This window comes from Octopus sinensis, linkage group LG2 (genome assembly GCF_006345805.1).
Source record: "Octopus sinensis linkage group LG2, ASM634580v1, whole genome shotgun sequence".
Lineage (NCBI taxonomy): Eukaryota > Metazoa > Mollusca > Cephalopoda > Octopoda > Octopodidae > Octopus > Octopus sinensis.
In genome coordinates, this window is record NC_042998.1 from 52,375,727 (window position 1) to 52,389,663 (window position 13,937).

Genomic DNA, 13,937 nt, shown 5'->3' on the forward strand with positions numbered 1-13,937 from the left:
TAATATACACATATATATATATATACACATTATATATATATATACACATTATATATTGATATAGATTTACAGATATAGATATAAATATGGATATAAATATATGTATATATACATTTTTGATATATATCTATCTATGGTATATAGATGAATTCTATGAAGTGTGTATGTTATACACGTTTGTACGTGTTTGTGTGCATTTGTGCATTTGTGCATGTGAGTATGTGTGTTGTGCATGCATGTGTGTGTATGTGTGTGTGTTGTGCATGTGTGTGTGTGTGCATGCATGTGTGTGTGTGTGTATGTGTGTGTGTGTATGAGGTATAAAATAAATACTGGAACTAGCTCTAAACCTCTTAAAACGTGTAACTACAGAAAGTCATAAAACGTTTAAACTTATATTACGGCAGTATTAATAAAAGATTTTATCACATCAACATGAACAGTCATTATACGAAAGACATGGAACAAACTGTTAAGTATGATATATATATACCTAGATACATACATATATATATATATATATGTTTTGGTAAATTAATATTTATGAGTTGTTCAGTGAAGGAAGGGCATAAACATTCACCCCTTTCATCTTAATGTAAACCAGACAAAAAAAATTGGAAGATAGATAGATAGATAGAGAGGGGGGAGAGAAAAAGAGAGTGAGAGCAAGAGGAGAGAGAGAGAGAGAAAGAGAGAGAGAGAGAGAGAGTAGAAATATTGGAACCCTACTTTCCTACCCCTTGTCAGTAAAGGGCCTAAAGCTTTTAAAATGTTCCACTTAATAAGCATTAATCAGTTTACACATTAAGTTGCAGATTTGACTGAAGAAATTATTTTCTGAAATCATTATTCAATTGGTGCTCTTGGTTTGTAGCCACAGATTAATTAGATACTATGAGCTGTTATCATTCAGTTGAGGGCGTTCATGGAAATTGTTCAAGCAGAACAATGATGTAGATGCATTTATTTCTATATGTAAGTATTTATACATGGCAGTATTTATACATAGCGATATTTATTTTGTTTGTCCATTATAGTGACAGGAACATCTGCCTGGAGATGAATAAACATTGCTAGCTCATGCAAATGCTCATATACATATATATGCAGCTGCATTCACACATTCCCATACATGTTTAACCTAAGAGGCAACTTTGCTTTATGATGAGAAAGAAAGAAATACATAGACATGTGTGTGAAAAGGGTGAAAACGAGATATAGATTTTATGGTTGATAGGCTTTGCTTACTAACCATAACAATTGAACTTTTGTTTTTGGTAAGTCTAATGTTGTTGTAATGGAGATGTGTGGCCAATTAGTTAGGACCTCAGACTCCCAACCATAATCAGTGGGTTCCATCCTCAACTAAGTAGTATATTGTCTTTGACTTTGTCACATCATTTGACTTTGCTTCAGTTCACTCATCTGGAAATAAATTCCAATACCAGTTGATGGTTAACCCTGTGATGGTATGGCGTCCCATTTAGGGTGTCTTGTACTCTCAGCTGCTTAAATGCTAACGAAAATGGAGATTGGAGTGCAGAGGATAAGCTCTGGCTTAACCCTCTTGTTACCGTATTTATTTTGAGATGTTCTGTTTCTTTCAATTACGTTAAATATACCAAAGAATTTAGTAAAATAACTTAGTTATCATTCAACTAGTGTTAGGAACATAAATCGTGGAAGATTTTAATTTAAAAATTATGAAAACAAGACATTTGTACTCAGAACAAGAGACGGTTTCAGCCTGGTTGCTAATGAAAGGGTTAAATAAGTCTGTAAGCATGAGACTGATTTTATCGTTGCTGTTGCTGTTTTTAGTCCTAACTCAGTTTGATTAAGCAGACTTAAAATTTAAAAAAACAACGATGTTTCAGTTATGACCTTCCCATTTTTTTGTATATCAGAGACTGTATTATCCAATATGTTATTTCATTTTTTTTTTGATATTGTAGGCTGAGATTTGAGAAAGAAGTGCTACTGCTTCTAACAGGTCAAGTGCTCATAAGGGCAGGGAAAAGTATTAGGCCAAGGATCATTTGGTACTGGGCTGCATAGAAAAAATTAATTAAAAATTTTATTTATATTTTATTGACTATCACAATCTGTTAGATATTTTTTGCATTACATATGTATTACACTGTGTAACACTATTTTTATCCTTGGGTAGCAACTGTTATTTCCTATTTGTTTATCCCTAGAAAGTATTAAAAAATGGATAATATTTCTTTCAAACTTTACTTTTATTATATTCATTCAAACCCCAAAGAATCCCTCTCAACATATGAGCTATGATGCTCCGCCATAACTCTTGCTCATGATTAGAGATGCACATATTGCCACTAAGGGACGTGCTCAAGTGGTTAAGGTCAAGCAACTGACCAGCAAATCTATGGTATTAAGCAGAATATTTGCTATAATATCAATGCTTCAGCAATTCAGTACTGCATTTGTCTGAAATGTAATGGGAATTAGGTCAGATTCAAAACATTGATGACAGGTGGCAAAAGCAAAGTTTGAAAGGAATAGTTGTCATTTCCTTTGATTTCTTGATAGAAGCAAATAGGAAATAACACTTACTGACCAAAGACAAAAAAAAAATCATAAATAGAAATTTTGTTTCACAGTGTTTTATATTTAATAATTAAATTATATATTATGAACATTATTTTTTTGTTATGAGTGTGATCCTGTGCTTCATGGAAAAAACAATGTCTTGTTTGAAATTTATCAAATATAGGTTAGGGTTTGCTCATATAGGGATTCACTTATTGCCATTTTTTGCTCTGTTTCTCTTTTCTTATATTTTTTAGCTTTTATCTTTTACTTGTTTCAGCCTTTAGACTGTGGTGATGCTGAGCCACCTATGACTGAATGAATTGACCCCCGGACTTATTTTTTGTAAACCTGGTACTTATTCTTATTTAATTATTGCTCACAAGGGGCTAAACATAGAGGGGACAAACAAGGACAGATAAAGGGATTAAGTCAATTACATCGACACCAGTGCATAACTGGTACTTAATTTATCGACCCCGAAAGGATGAAAGGCGGAATTTGAACTCAGAACGAGTCTCAGTTACAGGGTTATAAACAGACCAACGCTGGTTGTCAAGTGGTGGTTGGAGACAAACACATACACAATGACACGCACATACACACACGGACACGCACACACACTGATATAGAGACACACAGACACACACACACACACTCACATACATAGAAATCCTTTTACAAGGCTTTGGTCAACCTGAGGCTACTGTAGAAGGCACTTACTGAAGGTGCCACACAGTGGCACTGAACCTAGAACCATGTGGTTGGGAAGCAAGCTCTTTACCACACAGTCATGCCTGTGATTATATTTATTAATTCATCTGTGTTTTGTCATGTGCTATTTCTACACATTAGAAGTGTGTTTCTAATTTAAGATTCTCCCAATATTCATAATATTTTCATTCAACAACTTCCTTCAGTAATTCATTCTAGATTGTATTGATGTGGTTTCATAGAGAAGATTTTCTATCTAGTTAGCTGGTTGCATTGCTTCTTAAATAATTTATAAGAACAATGGAATTCCAATTTATAAGATTGATGGAATTACAAACAGTTTCTTTTTGTGGTGGACACTTCCTGACCCTTCAAAACTTTTGTTGATCATTTTTGCTATGTTCAAGGCTGTAAATAACAGCGAGAATGATGAGATGCTTCAAGATTCTAAAACAAACTAAATGTTTGGCATACTTGGTGTCAGTTGCCCTTAAATGTAAAAAACAGAAATAAAAAGAACAATGAGCACATATGTGTGTGTATGATATATATAGATCATGTGTATATGCATGCATACATCATCAATATCATTATAATATATGCCTGTGTGTATGTGTGTGTGTGTGTGTGTGTGTGTGTGTGTGTAGATAGATAGATAGATAGATAGATAGATAGATAGATAGATAAATAGACAGATAGACAAATAGATAGATAGCTTGATAGATAGATATATAGATAAATAGATAGATAGATAAATAGATAGATAGATAGATAGATAGATAGATAGATAGATAGATAGATAGATAGATAGATAGATAGATAGATAGATAGATAGATAGATTATGTAGTTAGGGTAAAAATCCAAGCTGCATCATCTTGAAGCACATCTGCTTATTCCAGTATTCCAAATTTGTATGTAGATATTATGTTTGCATGAGACGTGCATAAGAGTTGAAAATTCTGTGAAATTTTTTTCCAGAGTAATTTTCTAGGTGCAGTCGTGGCTGCGTGGTAAGATGCTTGCTTCTCAACCACATGGTTCTGGGTTCAATCCCACTGTGTGATATCTTGGGCAAGTGTTGGGCCAACCAAAGCCTTGCGGGTGGATTTGGTAGAAGATGGAAACTGAAGAAGCATATCATGTATGTGTGTATATATATATATTATATATATATATATATATATAATATATATATATATATATATGTTATACATATATGTGTGGTGTGTCTTTGTGCCTGTGTTTGCCCAAAATTTGGGTAAATATATTTTTCAGAGTAATTTTCTAGGTGCAGTCATGGCTGCATGGTAAAATACTTGCTTCCCACACATACATATGTGTGTATGTATATATATATATATATATTTTATAAAAGGAGCTTCTATAGAAGCTCCTATAAAATAAATTAATTTACTCTGCTATGTATTGAGTACCTTATTTACTGTGGTTAACCCCGACTCAACCCGGGACCTACATATATATATTATATATATATTTACCTTGAGAGAAAAGTTGGACCTAAGAAGCATCAGTTGTGGTGTGCAAGAGAGACGTTTGCACTGGTATGGTCATGTATCGAGAATGGATGAAGATAGTTGTGTGAAAAAGTGCCACACCCTAGCGGTTGAGGGAACCTGTGGAAGAGGTAGACCCAGGAAAGCCTGGGACGAGGTGGTGAAGAACGACCTTCAAACTTTAGGTCTCACCGAGGAAGTGACCAGAGACCGAGACCTTTGGAAGTATGATGTGCATGGGAAGACCCGGCAGGACAAGTGAGACCATAACCCGTGGCCTCTACCTGGGACGTAGCCAGCCCACTTATGCATACCTTTCCTTCTTGTGACAGAAACCCTACTTGTGAAGACCTGTTGAGGCAAGTGAAAATCGAAATCGAAATCGTTCAACATCAATGGAAATTGTAGCTGAGATACCAGTGCCGGTGGCACGTAAGAGAACCATCCGAACGTGGCCATTGCTAGCGCCGCCCCAACTGGCCTCCGTGCCGGTGGCACGTAAAAAGCACCATCCGATCATGGCCGTTTGCCAGCCTCATCTGGCACCTGTGCTGGTGGCACATAAAAAGCACCCACTACACTCTCGGAGTGGTTGGCATTAGGAGGGGCATCCAGCTGTAGAAACACTGCCAGATCAGACTGGGCCTGGCGCAGCCTTCTGGCTTCCCAGACCCCAGTTGAACCGTCCAACCCATGCTAGCATGGAAAACGGACGTTAAACGATGATGATGATATGTATATATATATATATATGTATACATGTACATCTTTTTATATATATATATACACACACACACACACCACACACTTACATAAAGATATGAAATAATAAAAGATATGTTTAGAAAATATAGACAAAGGACAGAGGAGTCAGGAAGTCATACACTGAACAAACAAATATTTCACTAGTTATGGAATATAAAGGATGCCAACAAATATAATGAGAAGACATAGCAAAAGGCCAATGACATTATTTAAAGGAGACAAGTATACTTAACTATGTTATAAAGTATCATTAAACAGAAGCTAAGAAGCTAAAGCTAAGTAGTAAATCTTAGAAGCATATTAGACACACACACACCCATGTATATATATATAATATATATATATATATCATTGCTATTATGCAAAAGTGCTGTAAGTCAAAATGTTGCTTTTTCAGAAAATGTAAAAACAGTTTCACCGTTCCATGTCAAAACCGTTCTACTATACTTTGATCATTTTTGATATCTTGGCATCTGAAGCAGCTGGAGACACGATAGTTTGACCAAAAGAACCGGCTATTGCAAGCAAAAATAAATATTGAAAACAATGCATTTAGCCAAATTTGAATATACAATAATTCAATGTAATAGCAATGATATATATATATATATATAAATATGACACAAAAATAACACCTTTCCTAAAATAATATATTCCTTTTCCAAAAATCAAAGCACCACATGCCACAAATTATAAGAAAAACAGTTTTTTCCAGACCCTTTCAGGCCTTCCCTAATCCATTTAGCACACTATATATAGGGGTTGGATAAAATAATGGAAACAATTTAAAATTTCAACAAATTTATTTTAATATGCGATGGGACAGCTTTTGGCAGTAATTACAGCTCGAATTCTACAAGGTATGGACTCGTACAAAGTTTGAATTGTTTCCAAAGGAATTTTTATCCATTCTTCAGCTAAAACAATCTCCAGTTCTTGTAGTGATGATGGTGGAGGATATTGAATCCTTACTTGTTTTTCTAAAATGCACCATAAATGTTCAATAATATTGAGATCTGGGGACTTCACTAGAATGTTCCTCATGCCATACAGTAACAACGTTAGCTATGTGAATTGGTGCATTATCACCCCGAAAGATTGTGTTTCCCTCCAGAAACAGTTCCACAACTATAGGATGATTTTGATCAGATAAAATGCTTAAATAGACTTGACTATTAATTCTGCCATGAAGGAAAACCATTGGACTGGTGGATTTCCAAAATATAGCCCTCTCACCGCCAGATCATCACAGATCCTCTTCCATGTTTAACAGTTGGAAAAAGGCAACCTGGGTCAAATGCTTCTTTTGGCTGCACACGTATACTCGGCTGGTGGTTGGAAATGAGGTAAAGAATGACTCGTCCGAGAAAATAATATTCTTCCACTGCTGTAGGGACCAATTTTGTAGGTTTTTACTCCACTCTAAACGCTTTGCTACGTTTGTTTTAGAAAGTAGTGCTTTTCTGATTGCAAACTTCCATAAGATCTGGCTTTGTGCAGCTCCCGATGAACAGTTTTTGTGGAAACTGGGTTCTTGAGGTGGTCATTAAACTCTGCAGTAACTTTTCTGATCCTTTCTAACAATTTGCATCAGAGTTTGATGGTCCTTATTTGAAAGTTTTGGTTTTCTTCTGGTGTTTTGTTTTGACTAGGATGTTTTTCTTTCCTTCTCAAAGGCTGTACTTTCAAGACAGTACTTCTTGATACACCATACATTTCAGCTGTTTTCATTATGCTAGCATCTACCATATACGAGCATCAACAATTTGACCTCTTTGAAAGTCCGATAGATCTGTCATTTTAATGAATTTTAATTACCCTTTTCTGATAATATCTGAAAAGAAACAACAATTTTAGCAAAACATTAAGTAACACTAATAATAAATAAAAAAACATAAAAATAAACAAGCTTTTGATGGTTTTATAGATATTTCAAAATTATGATGCTATGATGCTAGGTGTTTCCATTGTTTTGTCCAACCCCTGTACATTCAAACATACGCACGCACGCACACACACACACACACACACACACACACACACACACACACACACATGCATACATGCACAGCTGACCATATCCTGAAAATAAATCTGAAATCTGCTATAGAAATGCAATAGAACTTTTGACATAAGAACTCAGCTTTACATTTCAATAAAATTTTTGATACTTGATCCCTTGAACCCCATTGTATAGAAAACATATATAAGAAGAGTCTTTAAGAGAAAATACCAAAACATATTCTTAACTATGCACAGAATATCAGAACAAACAGTCTTAATTTCCAATTTTACCTCATTTCCTAATTTTTTCTAATTTCTTAATCCTTGACTTTGAATTTTTCATTATTTAAGAATGTTTCATTGTGTATAGCAAACGTGAAGCATTTAATTATGTAATAATCAGTAGGAGAGATGTCAGAAGAATAAGGAAGATGTGCCAAAATTTCATAATTCAGGCTTTGCAACTTGTGGACCGTAGCTTGAGAAGAGTGAGGCCATGCATTATCATGAAGCAAAATTGGGCCACCTCTATTCACTAATCTGGGTTACTTCTTTTTTAATTTTTCATGCATACAATCAATTTCCTGACATTAGGATGCTGTTACAGTTTTTCCTTGTTGCAAAAATGAATAAGGAATAACCCCCTTTGTTGACTGCCATACAGTGACCATCAACTTTTTAGGGTGCAATGGTGGTTTTGGGTAATGTTTTGATGACTCTCCTGCATCAAACCACTGTCCTGTCCTCCTGCTTTTATCAAAGAGTATCCATTTCTCATCGCATGTAATGAGTCGATACACAAATGGTTCCCTTTTCAACCGAGAAATCAACATGGAATGCATTGTAAGGCGTCTGTTTCTTTGAATCTCTCTAAGTTGATGAGGAACAAACCTATCCATCTTTTTGACTTTTCCAATTTTCTTCAAGTGTCAAAAAGCAATTGTAGGAGATGTCTGGAGCTCTGATTCGATTTTTTGGACAGTTGTTCTTGGTTTGCATTTAACCAAAGCATTCAATTCATTATGCTGAATAACTGATTTTGGTCTCCCTCTTGGTTCATTTTTAAGGCTTTCATTTCCTTGGAACCATCTCTTAACACTTCTAATGTCAACAGAATCATTACCACCTGATGATTCGAAGAACTTCCATGGCAGAGTGACCCAACATGTATTTGTACAAGAAAATCACTCAGTATTGTTCAGTTGTCAGTCCTGATATGGATAAAAAACACAGGTATCATAATAATTGTTATTTATTAGGTTGTCTTACAATAATAGTATTGTCTAGAAAGAAAGAGTTAAGAGTAAACACATGCATATATATATAAACTCATTAAAAATCCATTTATAGATGACTCAGAAGAAACCCATTTAAAATATATTTAAAATAACAATTATTATGATACCCATATCAAGACTGAAAAAATCAGTCTTGTTTGTAAAAATGTTTGAATCTGGATTTGCACCCACTAAGTAAATTTTGATCCCACACTTATGATATAAAAATTTTTTTTCTTTGCAATTCTGAACATAAATGTCATTAAACTGACCATTCTTGGTGGTAGGAGTATCTTCAGAGATCATGAACACTACTACCCTTCCTCTGTACACTGCTAATCAAAAATAAAATGTTTAATCAAATGTTTCATAAGTAAGTAAATAAATAATGTATTTTTGTTCTTAAATGAGGATAAAAACAGAAACTAAAATCTCTGGGATCTGACTATCAATGAACTTTTCAGGTATGGCTCTCAATTGATCGTCTGGCCCTGGGGAACAAATTCTTGATGCACAATACCATATTTCTACAGGTGATGCTTGTGGCAAGTCTTCCAAATCGCTCATTGTCTTCCAGGAATGTTCTATTTTTGAAGTGCCAGTGCCACTCAAAAAATTGTGTACAATCCATTGCCTTTGGGCATATGGTGTAGTGGTTAAGAGCGCAGGCTATTAACCCCAAGATTCTGAGTTTGATTCCAGGCAGTGACCTGAATAATGATATTAATGATAATAATAATAATAATAATAATAATAATAATAATAATAATAATAATAATAATAATAATAATAATAATAATAATAATAATAACACTAAGTACAAAACCACAACACCAAGTACAAAATATACAACACTAAGTACAAAACCAAATATATGGCACCCAAGGCATAACACCAACATGAACTTTCAACATGTTGTCCCTTGAGGTCTCTGGATGAGACTTGGAGCCAGCTTGTGCAAATGTAATGCAAAAGTCAAACATAGAATAATAATAATAATAATAATAATAATAATAATAATAATAATAGTAATAGTAATAATAATAATAATAATAATAATAATAATAATAATAATAACAAAAACAACAACAACAACATCGAAAAATACCTTAGGAATGAGAACCCAGGTTCGAAATTTCCCCAAGACACCTGATGAAGGCTGGAGGGTATATCAGCCAAAACGTTATGTTAACAATAAATAAGATGAGGACAAATATCCATCAAATGTAAATAATGTACATAATTCCCCATCTCTTAAATATAGAACTTCATTGCCTTGTTGCTGTAAACTTGCAATAGCATACTCAATGTCTCTGTAGCAGACTTCCCAAGTTTAATGCGATATTTCATGTTGGCTCTTGGTTCCTGTTTATGACAAAATCGCAGACTACCGCATACAAGTGATCACAAAAACACAAATTTCACATCTTGTGAAGTAAACACAGCAATGTCACTTGGCACACTGTCTCATGAAGGTCACTACTAGCCCCCACCATGGATGCAACCATGTGCTGCCATCTGTTGGTGTACTACGGAACTAGCATGGGAATTTTTTGATACCACCTTGTCCACATCCCAACGCCCCAATAATTACTTGTATGTATGCATGTATGTATATATGTATTCATATATGTATATATATATGTGTGTGTGTGTGTGTGTGTGTATGTATATCTCTGTATCAACTAGACTATGAGATATTGTTATACACCACTAAGCTTCCTCACAATGTTGTAACTCACGATGAGCTTCCTATAATTGTCGTAGCTTTCAAATGAGTCCAGTTCCCTGGTTAGGCAGGCAGGTGAACATTCCTTCAGAACAAAATTCCAGTCCCTTGCAGAGTTACCTGTTTCAAGTCGGGGAATTTTTTGATACCACCTTGCATTAAATCATCATCATCATCATCATTTAACGTCCTTTGTCCATGCTGGCATGGGTTGGATGGTTTGACCAGGGCTTGTAAGCTGAGGGACTGTACCAAACTCCAATCTGATTTGGCATGGTTTCTATGGCCGGATGCTCTTCCTGATGCTAACCACTCTGAGAGCAACTACCTTACTTGAAAACAGGTGAGAGCTGGCAACAGGAGAAGTAGCATCCTGTTATAGAAAATCTTCCTTGAATAACTCCATCCGACCCATGCAAGCATAAAAAGTGAGCATCAAAAATGATAATGATGATGATAAATAAATTTTTACTTTTAGTTGATATCAGCTTACTAATATTTCTCCAATATATATCAAAGCATTTTTATATGTCATTTGGAATAAGTAAGCCTGAGTTATGCTTCACTAAACAAAAACATTTAAAACGCCATCCATAATGAAATACTTTTGTGGTCATGTATTTTCTTTTAAATGTCTTGCCTGATTTATTTATTATTATTATTATTATTATTATTATTATTATTATTATTATTATTATTATTATTATTATCATCAAAAAAGCCTAATGCCATAAATTTTTCAGATTTCAAAGACTTCTCAAATCACTTAACTTTCCCATTAAAAAAATCAAAAAACAATTAAAATTCAGTAAAAATAACTGCCGTTCATTCACATCTACATATACATCAGTTTGGTAATGTTAACATGGAAATGAAAGGATATTGAGAATTCAGTGTATACGAACAGACATATTCTTCAATCTTTCATTCTAATATACATGCATAAACCTATTGGAAGAGGAATAGGCGTGGCTTAGAGGTACAGGCATGGCTGTGTGGTAAGAAGCTTGCTTCCCAACCATATGGTTCTGGATTCAGTTCTACTGCATGTCACCTTGGGAAAGTGTCTTCTATAGCCTCAGGCCAATCAAAGCCTTCTGAATAGATTTGTAAGATGGAAACTGAAACAAGCCCACCATACGTGTGTGTGTGTGTGTGTGTGTGTGGTGTGTGTGCGTGTGGCTATGTGTGTATGTGTATGGTGTGTGTGTGTATGTGTGGTATGTGTGTGTATGGTGTGTGTGTGTGTATGTGTGTGTATGTGTGGTGTGTGTGTGTGTGTGTATGTGTGGTGTGTGTGTATGTGTATGGTGTGTGTGTGTGTGTGTGTGTGCATGTATGCATGTCTGTGTTTGTTCCATAACACCATTGCTGGAGCATCTATGTCCCCATAACTTAGTGGGTGAGCTAAAGAGACTAAGAGAATAAGTATCAGGATTAAAAAAAAAAAACAATTAAGGGCTGAGGTCAATGCAGTTGACTAAAGCATGGCCACAGTCTAATGACTGAAACAGATAAAAGATCAAAGATATATGTATGCGTATACAGGTATATGTAAACAAGCATGCAATCGTATATATATATAAGTACACATATGCATACTGTATGTATGTATACATACACAGACACAACAGAAGTAAATAGACATCCCATAAAACATCATTTTATGTTTATTCTAACTTGTAATGGTTCATATTTTTTATTAATTGACATTTTAATGTTTCAGGTTCTGTATGTGACTGTATAATCATGTCATGTACAAAAGAAGCCTTGGAATTGTCTGAATTTCAAAGAGGCCATATTGTGGGTTAAAATTGCAGAAAACCTTGGGATCCCATTTTCTGCAGCTAATAGAGAGGGGAAGGAATCCATATAACCTTTCCCAGATCAACCTGGGCCCTATGTCAGGACTCTTCTCTTTGTTAAGAGAAGTGTGGAGGATAATCCTCATTGCAAGGCCTTTGACATAGCAGAACAAGTTGATGTCAGTCCCAGAACAGCTGTCAGGTATCTCCGCAAACTTGGCTACTATGGCTGATCCTAATACTTGATTTGTACTGTATTTTGTTGACCTCAAAAAATAAAAGGTAAAATTCACATCACTGAGATTTGAACCTAGAATGTAAAAGAAAGTAACTCCACAGTTTTTCCAATGCACTAATGATTCTGCCAGCTTGCTACCATATAATAATGCAAACACACAAACATGCATGCATGCATGCACGCACGCACACGCACGCACGCACACACACACACACACACACACACACACACACACACACATACACACACACATACACATATGGGAAAATATAACTTTTTAGAGCATGGAATTTATAATTTAAACATAATTATAGAGTTGTTTCACTAGAATTGTATATGCCTATTACTTAACATCATTAGATGCAAGTTTATCTGTACATGCTCTCTCTCCCGCTATCTCTCTGTCTATCTGTCTGTCTGTCTGTCTGTGTCTCTCTCTTGCTGTATATATTTTTTTATCCTTTTATTTGTTTCAGTTATTTGACTGCAGCCATGCTGGACCACTGCCTTTAGTCGGGCAAATTGACCCCAGGACTTATTCTTTGTAAGCCTAGTACTTATACTATCCATCTCTTATGCCAAACCACAAAGTTACACCTACGTAAACACACCAACATCAGTTGTGAAACGAGGATGAGGCGACAAACACAGACACACAAACATATACATGCACACACACACACACACACACACACTGGGTTTCTTTCAATTTTCGTCTACCAAATCCACTCACAAGGCTTTGGTTGGCCCAAGGCTATAGTAGAAGACACTTGCCTAAGGTGACATACATATATATATATATGTGTGTGTGTCTGTGTGTGTGTGTATGTATATGTATGTATGTATGTATATGTATGTATGTATGTATGTATGTATGTATGTATGTATGTATGCATGTTATATATGACAGTCCAACCTGAGTTTCATCCTTTGCTGTTCAAAATTTATATATAACAAATATATCTCAATCCAGATCACCCATTATAGGGAATTCTTTATCAGATACATTGTTTGTGCTATGTAAAATATATATTTTACAACTCCTACATTATGATATATGTGTGTATGTATGTATATACACACACACACATGTATATGTACATACTTAGTTTTGTCTATCTATTCATCTAGCCACACACACATGCTAATCTTTAAGAAGAATACGGTTGACAGTGACTTTGGAGTGTTGACCTGCTTTGCCAAAGAAAGGAAAGAGTAATCCTTCAATTTAATGTAAACTGGTTTTAATATAACCCAACATAAAAAAAATTAAAACCTACCTACCTAACTACCTACCTACATATATACATACATACATACATACATGAGTGCAA